The sequence below is a fragment of the Pongo pygmaeus genome, chromosome 6 (assembly GCF_028885625.2).
Source record: "Pongo pygmaeus isolate AG05252 chromosome 6, NHGRI_mPonPyg2-v2.0_pri, whole genome shotgun sequence".
In the NCBI taxonomy this organism is placed as follows: domain Eukaryota; kingdom Metazoa; phylum Chordata; class Mammalia; order Primates; family Hominidae; genus Pongo; species Pongo pygmaeus.
In genome coordinates, this window is record NC_072379.2 from 98809875 (window position 1) to 98823948 (window position 14074).

General features: G+C 36.9%; 1 protein-coding gene across 4 annotated transcripts in view; it reads left to right on the forward strand.

The window, feature by feature from the left end:
• Positions 1-14074, forward strand: part of MAGI2 (membrane associated guanylate kinase, WW and PDZ domain containing 2) — a 1485052-nt gene that overhangs the window by 131575 nt on the left and 1339403 nt on the right. The window lies entirely within an intron of this gene.

Sequence of the window (14074 nt, forward strand, 5' to 3'; positions counted from 1 at the left end):
ACTTCCAACATTATGTTGAATAGAAGTGGTGAGAGAGGGCATCCCTGTTTTATGCCAGTTTTCAAAGGGAATGCTTCCAGTTTTTGCCCATTCAGTATGATATTGGCTGTGGGTTTGTCATAGATAGCTCTTACTATTTTGAGATACGTCCCATCAATACCTAATTTATTGAGAGTTTTTAGCATGAAGGTTGTTGAATTTTGTCAAAGGCCTTTTCTGCATCTATTGAGATAATCATGTGGTTTTTGTCTTTGGTTCTGTTTATATGCTGGATTACACTTATTGATTTGCGTATATTGAACCAGCCTTGCATCCCAGGGATGAAGCCCACTTGATCATGGTGGATAAGCTTTTCGATGTGCTGCTGGATTCTGTTTGCCAGTATTTTATTGAGGATTTTTGCATCAATGTTCATCAAGGATATTGGTCTAAAATTCTCTTTTTTTGTTGTGTCTCTGCCCGGCTTTGGTATCAGGATGATGCTGGCCTCATAAAATGAGTTAGGGAGGATTCCCTCTATTTCTATTGATTGGAATAGTTTCAGAAGGAATGGTACCAGTTCCTCCTTGTACCTCTGGTAGAATTCGGCTGTGAATCCATCTGGTCCTGGACTCTTTTTGGTTGGTAAGCTATTGATTATTGCCACAATTTCAGCTCCTGTTATTGGTCTATTCAGAGATTCAACTTCTTCCTGGTTTAGTCTTGGGAGAGTGTATGTGTCGAGGAATTTATCCATTTCTTCTACATTTTCTAGTTTATTTGCATAGAGGTGTTTGTAGTATTCTCTGATGGTAGTTTGTATTTCTGTGGGATCGGTGGTGATATCCCCTTTATCATTTTTTATTGCATCTATTTGATTCTTCTCTCTTTTTTTCTTTATTAGTCTTGCTAGTGGTCTATCAATTTCGTTGATCCTTTCAAAAAACCAGCTCCTGGATTCATTCATTTTTTGAAGGGTTTTTTGTGTCTCTATTTCCTTCAGCTCTGCTCTGATTTTAGTTATTTCTTGCCTTCTGCTAGCTTTTGAATGTGTTTGCTCTTGCTTTTCTAGTTCTTTTAATTGTGATGTTAGGGTGTCAATTTTGGATCTTTCCGGCTTTCTCTTGTGGGCATTTAGTGCTATAAATTTCCCTCTACACACTGCTTTGAATGCATCCCAGAGATTCTGGTATGTTGTGTCTTGGTCCTCGTTGATTTCAAAGAACATCTTTATTTCTGCCTTCATTTCATTATGTACCCAGTAGTCATTCAGGAGCAGGTTGTTCAGTTTCCATGTAGTTGAGCGGTTTTCAGTGAGTTTCTTAATCTGGAGTTCTAGCTTGATTGCACTGTGATCTGAGAGATAGTTTGTTATAATTTCTGTTCTTTTACATTTGCTGAGGAGAGCTTTACTTCCAAGTATGTGGTCAATTTTGGAATAGGTGTGGTGTGGTGCTGAAAAAATGTATATTCTCTTGATTTGTGGTGGAGAGTTCTGTAGATGTCTATTAGGTCCGCTTGGTGCAGAGCTGAGTTCAATTCCTGGATATCCTTGTTGACTTTCTGTCTTGTTGATCTGTCTAATGTTGACAGTGGGGTGTTAAAGTCTCCCATTATTAATGTGTGGGAGTCTAAGTCTCTTTGTAGGTCACTCAGGACTTGCTTTATGCATCTGGGTGCTCCTGTATTGGGTGCATATATATTTAGGATAGTTAGCTCTTCTTGTTGAATTGATCCCTTTACCATTATGTAATGGCCTTCTTTGTCTCTTTTGATGTTTGTTGGCTTAAAGTCTGTTTTATCAGAGACTAGGATTGCAACCCCTGCCTTTTTTTGCTTTCCATTTGCTTGGTAGATCTTCCTCCATCCTTTTATTTTGAGCCTATGTGTGTCTCTGCACATGAGATGAGTTTCCTGAATACAGCACACTGATGTGTCTTGACTCTTTATCCAATTTGCCAGTCTGTGTCTTTTAATTGGAGCATTTAGTCCATTTACATTTAAAGTTAATATTGTTATGTGTGAATTTGATCCTGTCATTATGATGTTAGCTGTTTATTTTGCTCGTTAGTTGATGCAGTGTCTTCCTAGTCTCTGTTGTGTTTATTATATGACAAAAAGGTGAGTGTGAATGTGAGTGAGTGTGTGTGTGTGAAAGGGAGGGAGAGACATTACCCATATAGTATCCCTTTAGGCAGCATATGAGGACGCTTCTGAAAAAAACTCTTTAACTGCAACTGACAGTTGTGGTTTGCCTTTGTATCATTACGTAACCATAATCCTGTCATGATTTTATTTTGTGATACATGTAACTGTTAGTGTTCCTAGACAGGTTAGACCTTGTTCTTATGTGTCAGGATTGCCCTTTACCAGGTAAAGAGAAGAGAAAGAATAGCCATCTGAGTGGAACCTGTGTGTCCTGAGCAATCTCACTATCTCGCCTTGGGGGCACTTCATCTTCTCTGTCTATAAGCATTCTTACAAACACCATCTTTGAGAAAATATTTCTAAGAGAAGAGTTTATGTGCTAACCATATTCATACCTGCGACCAAATCCTCAGAAGAATAGTATCAAACACATTTATGGCATTTACCCTATGGCCAGGAGCTGTCTAAATGTTAATCGTCACTACTGTCTTTTGATGTGCATACTCTTACAGACCAAAAATTGAGGCCTGCAGCTGGTCAGCAGTTTACCCCAGGTCACACAGATGAGAAGAGGTGAAAGCAGGATTCAAACCCACCAAGCACGGCTCCAGAGTCTGCACTGTTTCTTAACATCATGTCAAATGATTTTCCTTTTGTAGTTCTATTTTACCTGCCTCAGACTTCTGAAAATGTGAAAAGACCCTGAACTCATAATTGTGGTTTTAGAGTGAAAACATCTTCTTTCGTCTCCTGTCAGAAGCTTGGTATCTGAATGTAAATCCAGTGAGCTCTGTGAATTGTTAAGATCCTGGTACTTATCGTCATCATGCCGAAATCAGGACTTGGTGCATGAGGGAGTCGCCATTCTGATCTTGAACATCTGTCCCAGCGGCTAAATTCTCAGCTGCTCCATTTCATTATTGGTTGTGCTAAGATGTCAGGAGAGATTTTGCTTTTAAAAGTGGCCCTGTACTTTTCAGTAACTAAAGGAAAACAGGATACATAGTATCTGAAAAAAAAAAAATGTATCACTGACACTAAACTCAATTTGCTCTGAATGACTAATATTTTTACTAAGAGGTTTCCAAGGCATATTATCACTACAACATAATTTATGCTTTTGGGAGTATACCTTTCATAGGTCTTCTTAAAAATACTTTTCTTCCCTTATGAGATAGCACATAGCAATTAATGATGTTTTAAACATCAAAACATAGGCTCCTTTACTTATTTTTTCTTACACAGTTTCAACCATAGGGAGGGAAATCCTAGAATAAAAGCTAATAATATCATAGTGTAACTTGAGCTAAGTTAACAATCCTAATGTTGTAGTCTAGTTTTTTTCTTAAGCCAGCTTTATAATTATGGTTATGAACAATGATTATAATTATTTGAAAACCTATAGAACTGACCATGCAAGCATCATATTTTAAAAATCTAGAAGCCGTGCTTTAATAATTAAGATCCATAGTTCTTCATTCTTTCTGGTCTATATACTTTGTTCACCATCTTTGAAGGAAAGGCACCACTTGGTTTCACAGTGTAGTAAATGTTTTGTATGTATTAAAACATTCAATATTTAAGAAACTGACTTCCAAGTGTGTGTATGTGTGTGTGAATGTTTTTGTGCATTTGGTCATTTCTTATTTGGTACTTATTTGGGGGTGATTCACAATTGGAGAAAGTTTGGGGAGATGGTCAAATGTTCACATGAGTTGAAGTGCAGAACCCCCCTATTCCCAGCACTCAATGTGGTTAATTATCATGTTGTTGAGTTTTCACAATAATGATAATAGTGGTATTGAGTGTAGTATCAGACAGCTAGCTTTTATCTCAAACGGAGACTTTAATGGCCTTTAAAAATAATGCCTTCCTATGAATGTTGCCTTCCTTGTGAATGCATATTTGGAGGATTCCCATTTTATACACATGCAAACCAAATAAACTACCTGTTCCAAAATGGACTTTTATGAGGATTTCATTACACCCTCCGAGTGGAATTAATAACTCTTTCATGTTTTTTCTCACAATGTTTGGTGCATCTGCTGCTGTAGCACTTTTCATGTTGTAATAAATGCAGCTCTATGTATCTGCTTTCTCCCCTTAGAATATGGACAACTTGAAAGCAAAAGTTAACTCTTCTTTATACCTATCTCTCATGCTTTGCACCGTAACTGACACATCTATTGGTTTTATCCTAAAAGTCTGTTGTTATGATTAGAGAAATACTCATTCTAGAGTATTTCGAGAAATACTCATTCTAGAGTATTTCGAGAAATACTCATTCTAGAGTATTTCGAGAAATACTCTAGAAGAAATAGAGTAAATAGAGCTGGTTTCCTAGGACTGGCATCTATAAAAACTTTCTTCTCCACACTTTCTATAGAAATTTCAGAAAGTCTCAAGAAGGACATTCCAGGCAAGAGCATGAGCGAAGGGAGGGTTACGATAACACACAGTTTATGTTTAGGGACTGGTGAGATGGTGGGAGTGGTGGAGGGTTAGGAGCTGGGCGACAGTGGCATGCTAAAGTCTGTGTTGTAGAAAGGATGGTCAAGGATGTTGGATGGACAGCATCCTGCTAGAAGTTACTGGAGGCAGACAGAATGCTTAGCATCTGAAGTTGCTGAAGATTCCCAGGATGTATTTATGTTTTGTAATTAGGAAGGGAAAATAAGAGTAATAACACATTTAGTTATTTGTCTCTCATCTTACAGACCAAGCTACACCTTAGATACAAGGAAATATTTAAGAGGTTATGATAGAAATTGTGTGTGAATGTGGGAAGAGCTGAAAAATGCAAATTTTCCTATTTTATATAAGTTATCCTGCGTGGAATTTCTTTTGTTTGTTTCTTTGTATACTGCAAAGGTATTTTGTTGTACTCTGAAGGATGAGTAGACTTGTAACCTGAAGATACTAAGGTTTTCCATGACTTTTTTAAAAATGAGGTTCACTGCTTTGGAAACTTGACATTCTGAAAACTATATATATATATATATATATACATATATATATGTAGTTATAGATAGATGTGTTGTGTACATGTATACATACACACACATACATACATAAATTGAAACGTTTAATGTAAGACCTAAGTTTTATTGAATATTTAATACATGCTAGGCACAGACCTTACATAGTGCTAGCTTCAGCAGCACATACACTAAAATTGGAACAAAACAGAGATTAGCATGACCCTTGTAATTAAATAAAAATAGAAAAGAAAATAATAAAAATTTGAAAAAGATCTTTACACACATTGTTTCATTTAGCACTATAAAATAGGTACTATTATCTCCTTTTTAAATATGAAACAATAATAATAATAATAATAGTGCTTTGCTGTAAGAGGATTTGCCCTAAATCACATACCTGAGGAAGTAGTGGAGCCAGAATCTAATCTGAGGGTATCAGAGTCCAGATACTTTCTCTCTAGCTACCCAGGAGCATCCTCAGGAGGCTAGATGCCCCATTCTTGTGTTTAAAACTGATCCACATGGTGGTGTTAAGCAGAGGCCTCTTCACTAAGGGAAAGCTTAGGTCTACCCCAGGTATTCTCTTGCTGTCCAGGGATTATCACATGTGCTCCATTAGAAAACAAGGCTCCCATATACACCTTTGAGCTGTGTGGTCATTCATCATTTCTCACCTGAAACTGTACCAATTGGCTTTTGAGTTTCCTTGCCTCCATCTTACCCACTTCTAACCCCTTTTTCCTACCCTAGCTTATGTGAGTTTTCTAAAATGCAAAGCTTGTATCAGTTTCCCATTTATATCCTTCAGGGGCTCTCCATTTCTTTCTGAATGTTTTAATTTCTATTGTGTGGCTCATAAACTCCTCTCTGGACTCTACTCACCACTCTTGTCTCCTTTCTTTCCACTCTCACAATCCACAGCTGGTCTCTCCAGATCCACGATGATTCCAGCTGGTCTTCACACCCATTGCCAGCCCTAAGTACAACACTCTCCCCTCGCCTCTCACATCAAACTCCTCCACACTTCTAGGTGCTTTCTGTAGGACATTGCTCCTGAAGTCTCAAATTTGGGTTAATTATTTCCCCTAGATATTCTAGTATCATTTTCTACCACCTTGTCATAGAATATCATGCAATCTGAATGTCTGATTACTTATTTTTATCTTCCATTTGACTGTAAGTTCATTGAGGAGAGGGGAGGATGTGGTCCTGTTCTTCATACTTGTGCCCTCAATACTTGGTATACAGTAGGAGCTCAAAATTGTTGTTGTATGAGTGAATGAAGGAGGACATCATTTAAAAGCTAACTGGGGCCAGGCACAGTGGCTCAATCCCAGCACTTTGAGAGGCCAAGGTGAGAGGATTGCTTGAGCCCAAGAGTTTGAGACTAGCCTGGACAACATAGTGAGACCCTGTCACTACAAAAATTAAAAATAAGCTGAGGAGTAATGGTGCATGCCTGCAGTCCCAGCTACTTGGGAAGCTGAGGTGGGAGAATCACTTGAGCCTAGGAGGTTGAGGCTCCAGCCTGAACTGCACTCCAGCCTGGGCAAAAACCAATTGGTAACACTTAAAGCACAATTTTAAGTGTTTAACAAATATAAGTCATTTCATCCACATAGGACTTTTTTTTTTTTTTTTTGAGACAGTCTCACTTTCTCACCCAGAATGACAGTGGCATGATCTCAGTTCACCGCAACCTCTACCTCTCGGGTTCAAGCGATTCTCATGCCTCAGTCTGCTGAGTAGCTGGGACTACAGGCATGCACAACCATGGCCTGGCTAATTTTTGTATTTTTAGTAGAGACGGGTTTCACCATGTTGACCAGGCTGGTCTCAAACTCCTGACCTCAGGTGATCTGCCCACCTTGGCCTCCCAAAGTGCTAAGATTACAAGCTAGAGCCATTGTGCCTGGCCCTAACTTATTTTTCATTATTGTGGCAATCTGATGGGACAATTGCTTGACAGGGAGTTTAAATAGCTTGCCCAAGATCACACAGTGGCAACAGTTGCATTTGGACCTAGACAGTCTGGCTTCAGAGTCTGGACTCCTAACTTCTGCTACACTGGCTTTCTGAAGATTTAAAGTCAATAGATCAAAGTTTCTAGGTGACTGGTGGCACTTCAGGACATTGACAAGAGGGAAAACATGGAAGCTGGTTTTTGCTCTTGTGTCTACAACTAACAATTATGTGATTCTTGTAATCTCTCTGTACCTTACTTTAATTATTTGCAAAATTGGAAAACTATAGACTGAGTGATCTCAAACGTCCTTGTTCTCTAAATGAGGGTGATTTGAACCAGCTACTTGTTTATGCTGCTATGAAGAAGGTAAATGCTTCTATGCTTTTTAATTTTTTTTCTTAAAAATAAATAAAAAAATTAAAATTTTTAATTTTTTTCAATAGAAAAAAATTACTAAATGACTATGAGCTAAAATAGGTACTCTAGGTCCCCTCTGCAGACTTCTTCAGGCTTTTATTGCCACTGTTTTGAAAATTCATAATCTCATCCCTTTGCTCTCTGATCAAGGAGTTGCATTTGAGTAAGGCTGTGAGACTCAATAACCACATTAGAGCCACCTAAGAGATGAAAGTGAGTCTCCACTGATAATTGGGCACACTGTTTCCAACAATAGTAACTTAAATGAGAAATGTAAGTCATTGCCTAGTCCAGTGGCTAGCACATAGTAGGCATTCAGGAAATATTAGCTCTCTAGTTCATTCTTACAGATTTTATTTTTCTTGTGAGTTTTCAGTTATATCACTTTGTTCCAGTCTCCAACAACACTTATTGAAAAAGGACAACTAATAAGCATTGTAGCTAATTTGGTACATGTTCCTATTATATAATCACCATGATACCCAGGCTCTTAACTGAAAGCAAACAAATTTATAGAAAGAAAAAATTTTGTTCTCTCACATAAGGTGTTCTGTTATGGAAGCACTGCCTTTTTGTCCTATTTTGTCTTTTGTCAGTAGACACTACTTTCCAATGTGTTCTATGAGAATGTTAACATGTGGTTGGATCTACTTGAGGGAATCAGCAAGTTTTATTAAATATTAGACGACCTCATCTTTTACTTTTAAGGAACATGGATATATGGCTGTGTCTAAAGATTGAATATTAAATTATGTCAAAGCACTAAAAAAAGTTAAAAATTTACATGTCACATTTCTTTTTGTAATTTTGTTTGAAAGACCAGTGCCCTAGTGGTCAAGCATTGAAAGTACGTTCTTGCTATGAAATGAAAAATTAGTAAAATGTAAATGTATCTGTTAAATTGTAAATCCATTTTCACTTATTAACAGTGTTAAGTATTAGGTGAATATAAAACATCTCACTTACTACAAATAAATGAACAGCTTTAGTAATGCAAATGTAAAAAGGACCGTAGTACTGCATATTGTTATCCAAATTATGTTCATCTAATGACAGAAATTCAATAATGACTCCCAGTAAATATACTCACAGCAATTGGTAATCTGCCCACAGTATACAATTCTGAACAGGTTATGTGTGTGGTATTTTAGTCCTTCTCCCAGCATGTTTCAAAGCAGTTTTTGTTATAAGAACTTTGAAAGCCACAGGAAAGAATTTTTAGTGGGTTTTCTTCAATTTTGAAATGCCTTGGGTCTGTAGTAACTTCTTACTTGAATCCAGCAGTAACTTTGGCTTTGATGTGCATAGTTCCCTATTTTGTGATGTGTAAGAAGTCGTCAACATATGGATACATAATATTTGGCCTGCAACATTTGAAATTTAAAAAAATAAATAATAAATAAAGCGATAGATCCAAGTCAGCTTCCAAAATATCTATGCAAAAAATGCTACTGTTTTAAAACAGGCATTAGCTTCATCTATTGTTCTATGACCTAATTTGTTTTAACTTCACTTGAAAGAATAATCATTGATTATTGAAGTCTCTCAAGATTACTTAAAACATATATATGGATGTAGATATAAACAAATATGATAAATTGGTCACACAAGAAATCTAAAATACAAATTTCAACACCTTATAAAACAACTTTTAAACATTCATATGTTACACCTATGAAGGGCAAATTGGAGAAATATTCATACCACAGAAAATTGTCTTAAAAACTATGGTTGTAGAAAATTAGATTAATAATTCTACATGGATTTTTAATATATTGCTTTCTTTGTGACTTTGATTTTAGAATTGCTCTCAAATATTGCTAGATCCCATATATTTTATTAAAAATATAGCAATTATGTATATTCTTTGTGTGTGTGTGTGTTATTTGTATATAAGGGATTTTTTGTATATATGGGAAATCATAGTACTATAAAGTAACATTCTTTTACTCTCTAAAGCAATAAGAGATACAGATTTATTAAATAATTACTGGGATTGTGATCTGATAATCATTTAGAATATGTAACAGTCGGCACTAGGAATGTCCAAGACATACCACTGAATTTCCTCAGTAGCACAAAGAAGGAAAAACACCAATCAATTCTGTTGCTTAACCTTTGCATTTGAAAATGCAGTCAAGTAGTCAGTTATGCCCTTTGCAAAGTACACAAGCAAATATAATACTAACAAATAACACTTGAGACTAAATTTTAGGTGATGAAAACATTATGATTATGAATCTTCCTAGGAAACACGGGTCAATCATGTCTATCTGCTTGAAATCTGGCACCTCTGGGTTTCAGGAAGCCATTTATGGTGTGTGTACCAGTTCGGCTTAGATGGGACTTCATTTAACAGGAAGAGCAAAATAAAATTAGTTTTAAGGTGGTAGAAGTTTATTTGTCCCTAACAGAAAAGGAATTCATAAGTAGACTGTACAGGCCTCCTATGACCACTTAACTATGTTATCATGGCTCATATTTTCTGCTTTGTCATTCTTAGCTTGGGCTTTCCAAATTCAAGAGTCGAGATGATGACTAGAGTTCCACCTATTATGTCAACATTCAAGGCTGTGCTCGCTACTCCCTTTTAAGAATTTCCCATAGACACATACATACTTCTGCTTAAATGTGATTGGCCAGACTTAGTGACATGACCATAGCCAACTGTGAAGGTGAGGCTGGGAGCTTCTTAGCAGAACACATTGTCCAGGATTCTGTTACTAAAAAAGAAGTAAAACTGGATATTGAAAGACAATTAGCATGAAAAGCAAGCATCTGAAATACAGTCATGCCATAGAAATTACAGGGTGTTTATTGCATTACACTGCACTATATTCACTCAAGCATTTGTATGTGTTAGTGTCCTCTTTCTAGGTGACTTTATGAGTCTGGATGTGTATGAAGGAAAAATGGTGGCAAGCATCCCAAACTTACCTGTCTGTAAACTGAGGGTAGATAGTCAAATGCAGGAAAGTCGGGAAAGAAAGTTGAATAAATATTCTAAAACTAGCCTCAAAAATCAGAGATTGACTGCAGACACTGAGATACCAATAGATTCCCATCTCGCTTTAAGAACCCTTTCATATAGTAAATCTGAGATACAGTGGCAAAAAAGAGGTTGCGAATAGCAGCTCCCAAGGAAAAAAGTCTATTTAATGCATATTTATAATGCAAATACTTAATGGGATATGGGGAAATGATGATGACCCAGCTCTCTTACTGTAATTCATATACAGAGAGAGTGTACCCCATGAGCGGCAGTAGTGTGCTTGAATTGATGGTAAGTAGAATTAAAAATGGAAGGAAAACTAACTGGAAAAAGAGAAAAACTACAGCAAATTTGTTTAATTATTTTTTCAACGTCGTGTGAGAAATGGTCTTTGTTTCCTGTGCAAAAGCAAATATTGTACTAAAGGAGTCTGAAAACTAATACATAGTACAAGAGAGTCCATAAATACTCTGTTGTATTTGTTTTCTTCACTCTGCAGTTTTTAACACATGCCTAATATATTATGTCAGAGTAAAAATTTGATAAGTACAGTTATTCAGAATTTATTGTCACATTCCTTGGATGGTAGTATTGCTGATAGTAGTCAAACTTAGAGAAAATATAGAATTCCAAAGGGTGGCCATTATTTCACTTTGAGGCAGATGTAATTCCACAAAAGGAATTTTATTCCATTTATCTATCAATCAACTTACATTGTATTTTTTATGGCTTTCCTTTTCTTAATTTTTTCAATTTACTTAATGAGACAAATAAATTATAACCCACTTGGCCAAAACCGTTTTTTAAGAAAATAAATGTTTCCTCAACCTACTGATGATTAATATGAAGTGGTGTGTGTTGTGGTGTTGAAATTTTATAAATGATATTTTAACTATGTGTCCAAATGAACTTTTGGCACCTGAATATATAGAGGTGATTTTATGTCAAAGGTCTGGAGGGCGTTTGATTTTGCTTTCCTCAGTGTATAGATGATAGGTGAAGTTTAGCAATCCCAGAAAAGAGAGCAAAAAGAAAGCGGCTGTGGGCTACCTTTTCTGTGTAAGAGGGGAGGAGTCTAAGTAGAATCATGGAGATGGAGTGAATTCACAGAAATCCAGAGGGAAGAGTTTTGAGGCAGAGGGAGTGATCAATACTGGTCAAAGAGCAGCAAAGAGGTTAAGTAAAGCAAAAGCTGGAGAATTAGGAAGCCAGGAGAAAATGTGTCATCTTAACTGAACTGACATGCTGCTGGCTGAAACCAGGCACATTCCAGTAAGTAAACAAATGCAAAGGAGGATGAGTCATTGAGTTCACAGTACTCCGCAAGAAGCCTTCATGGCAAGCGAAGGAAATGAGGCAGTGTTGGGTCTATTAAGGCCTATATACACCTGTGCTGTCCAGTATGAGAGCCAGTGGCCATATAGCTATTGAGCACTTCAAATGTAGCTTGCGTGAATTGGGCTATGAGTGTAACATTTATACTGGATTTCAAAGATTCAGTGTGAAAAAATAGAGTGTAAAAAATCTCACTGAAATTTTTATATCGATTGCATGTTGAAATGATTATTTTGATAGCCCTGATGAAATATAAGGTATTATTAATATTAACTTCACCTGTATGTTTTTATTTTGGAACGCGGTTACTAAGATTTTTACGAAATGCACCTTTAGCTTGCATTTGTGGCTCAGTGTATTCTATTGGACAGTCAGTGCATCATATACTCTGACTTCAGTTTGGCATCTCAGTTTTTGACAATAACATATGAGGGGAAATCAGAAGCCTTTCTAAAAGCTACAATTTGGCTGGGCGTGCAGGCTCATGCCTGTAATCCCAGCACTTTGGGAGGCCGAGGCAGGCAGATTACCTGAGGTAAGGCATTCAAGACCAGCCTGACCAATAAGGTGAAAACCCGTCTCTACTAAAAATACAAAAAATTAGCCGGGAGTAGTGAAACACGCCTGTAATCCTAGCTATTCAGGAGGCTGAGACAGGAGAATAGCTTGAACCTGGGAGGCAGAAGTTGCAGTGAGCCGAGATCATGCCATTGCACTCCAGCCTGGGCAACAAGAGCAAAACTCTGCCTCAAAAAAAAAAAGAAAAAAAAATCCCTACTTTTTTTTTCTACATTAACTTAGAAATGTAATTTATTATAGTAGAAAGAACATGGGCTCCTGGATCCAGCTCTGCTACTAAATAGCTACCTGGCCCTGGGCAAGTTATTTAACTTCCGTGAGCCTTGATTTCCTCATCCATAAAACGAGAAACATAAGACTCACCACACAGGATAACTGTGAGGATTAAATGTGAATATAAAGGACTTTGCAGAGTGCCCACCACATAATTTGCACTTAATAAATGTTAGTTACCTTCTTTCCTTGCTGTGTAACCCATAATTCTGTTAAAAGAGACAGAATTGGTCTGATACAACATTAGCCTCAAAATTAGAAGAGGATGGAGGGACAGAATAAGAAAATGAATCAAGGTTATTGACCTTTCGAATAAGAAAATCAAAATCTTCTCAAGACTGAAAAAATACTGACAAACTTAGCTTCTTTGGAAGGACAAAGCAAAAAAGTTTCTTCAAATACAGAAATACATATCTATGTGCATATGAATATATACATATGCATACATATACATGTTCACATATATGTGTGTGTATATATATAAAATAGCATATATTTTTCAGTGGGCCACATGAAACCATGGATACGAAACTATTTTATAAACTAGGATGCACTATTTAAATATTAATACTGGTGTTGTTATTCCTATTCTATAGAAAAATCATTTATTTGAAAGTGACGGAGAAAAACAAAGAGTAACTTGGAGTGGGGGGTGGTGGTGGTAGAAATTAGAGTTTGAAATGATGATGAAATAAGAGAAAGACATTGAAAAGATGGGAAGAATTTGCCAAAAGTCAAAGTAGGAGACGTACATCTAACTACCATACATTGCCCACAATTCTCTTCCTTCTCAGCCGTGACCTGTCCCCCGATCCTTTTCTAATTTTGAGGCTTATGTTATATTTACATTTAATCCTCACAATTACCCTGTGTGCTGAGTGTTATGTTTCTCATTTTATGGATGAGGAAATCAAGGCTCACAAGAGTTAAATAACTTGCCCAGGGCCATGTAGCTATTTAGTAGCTTCTCAGCCTTGACCTGCCTCCTACATTGGAATGGTCCAACTTAGCTCCCTTCCCACTCCTCCTTCATTTTAGAAACTCTAATACATATCTCTTGCCCATAGCAAAAATCACAGTTCCCTGTCAAATTTCAACTTTGTCTCCTCATCTCGGGTCTCCACCCAGCCTTGACTCCATTCCTGCCTCCTCTTTTCATCTCTCTGCTTTTGCCCAGAGGTACTGGACTTTATGCTCTACCACCATTAGCAATATCTCCTTTCCCTCCCCCAGCCTCAACACATTCATCTGGGCATCCTACTTATACTTGAGTGCTGCCTCAAATTAAGAAATAGATACAAGATTCATGATACAGCTGTGGTACATTGTCATATCATTTGAACTTGTAAACGTGCATCCAAATTTTACCCACCAAATTATCTAACGTTGAATATCTACTGGTGG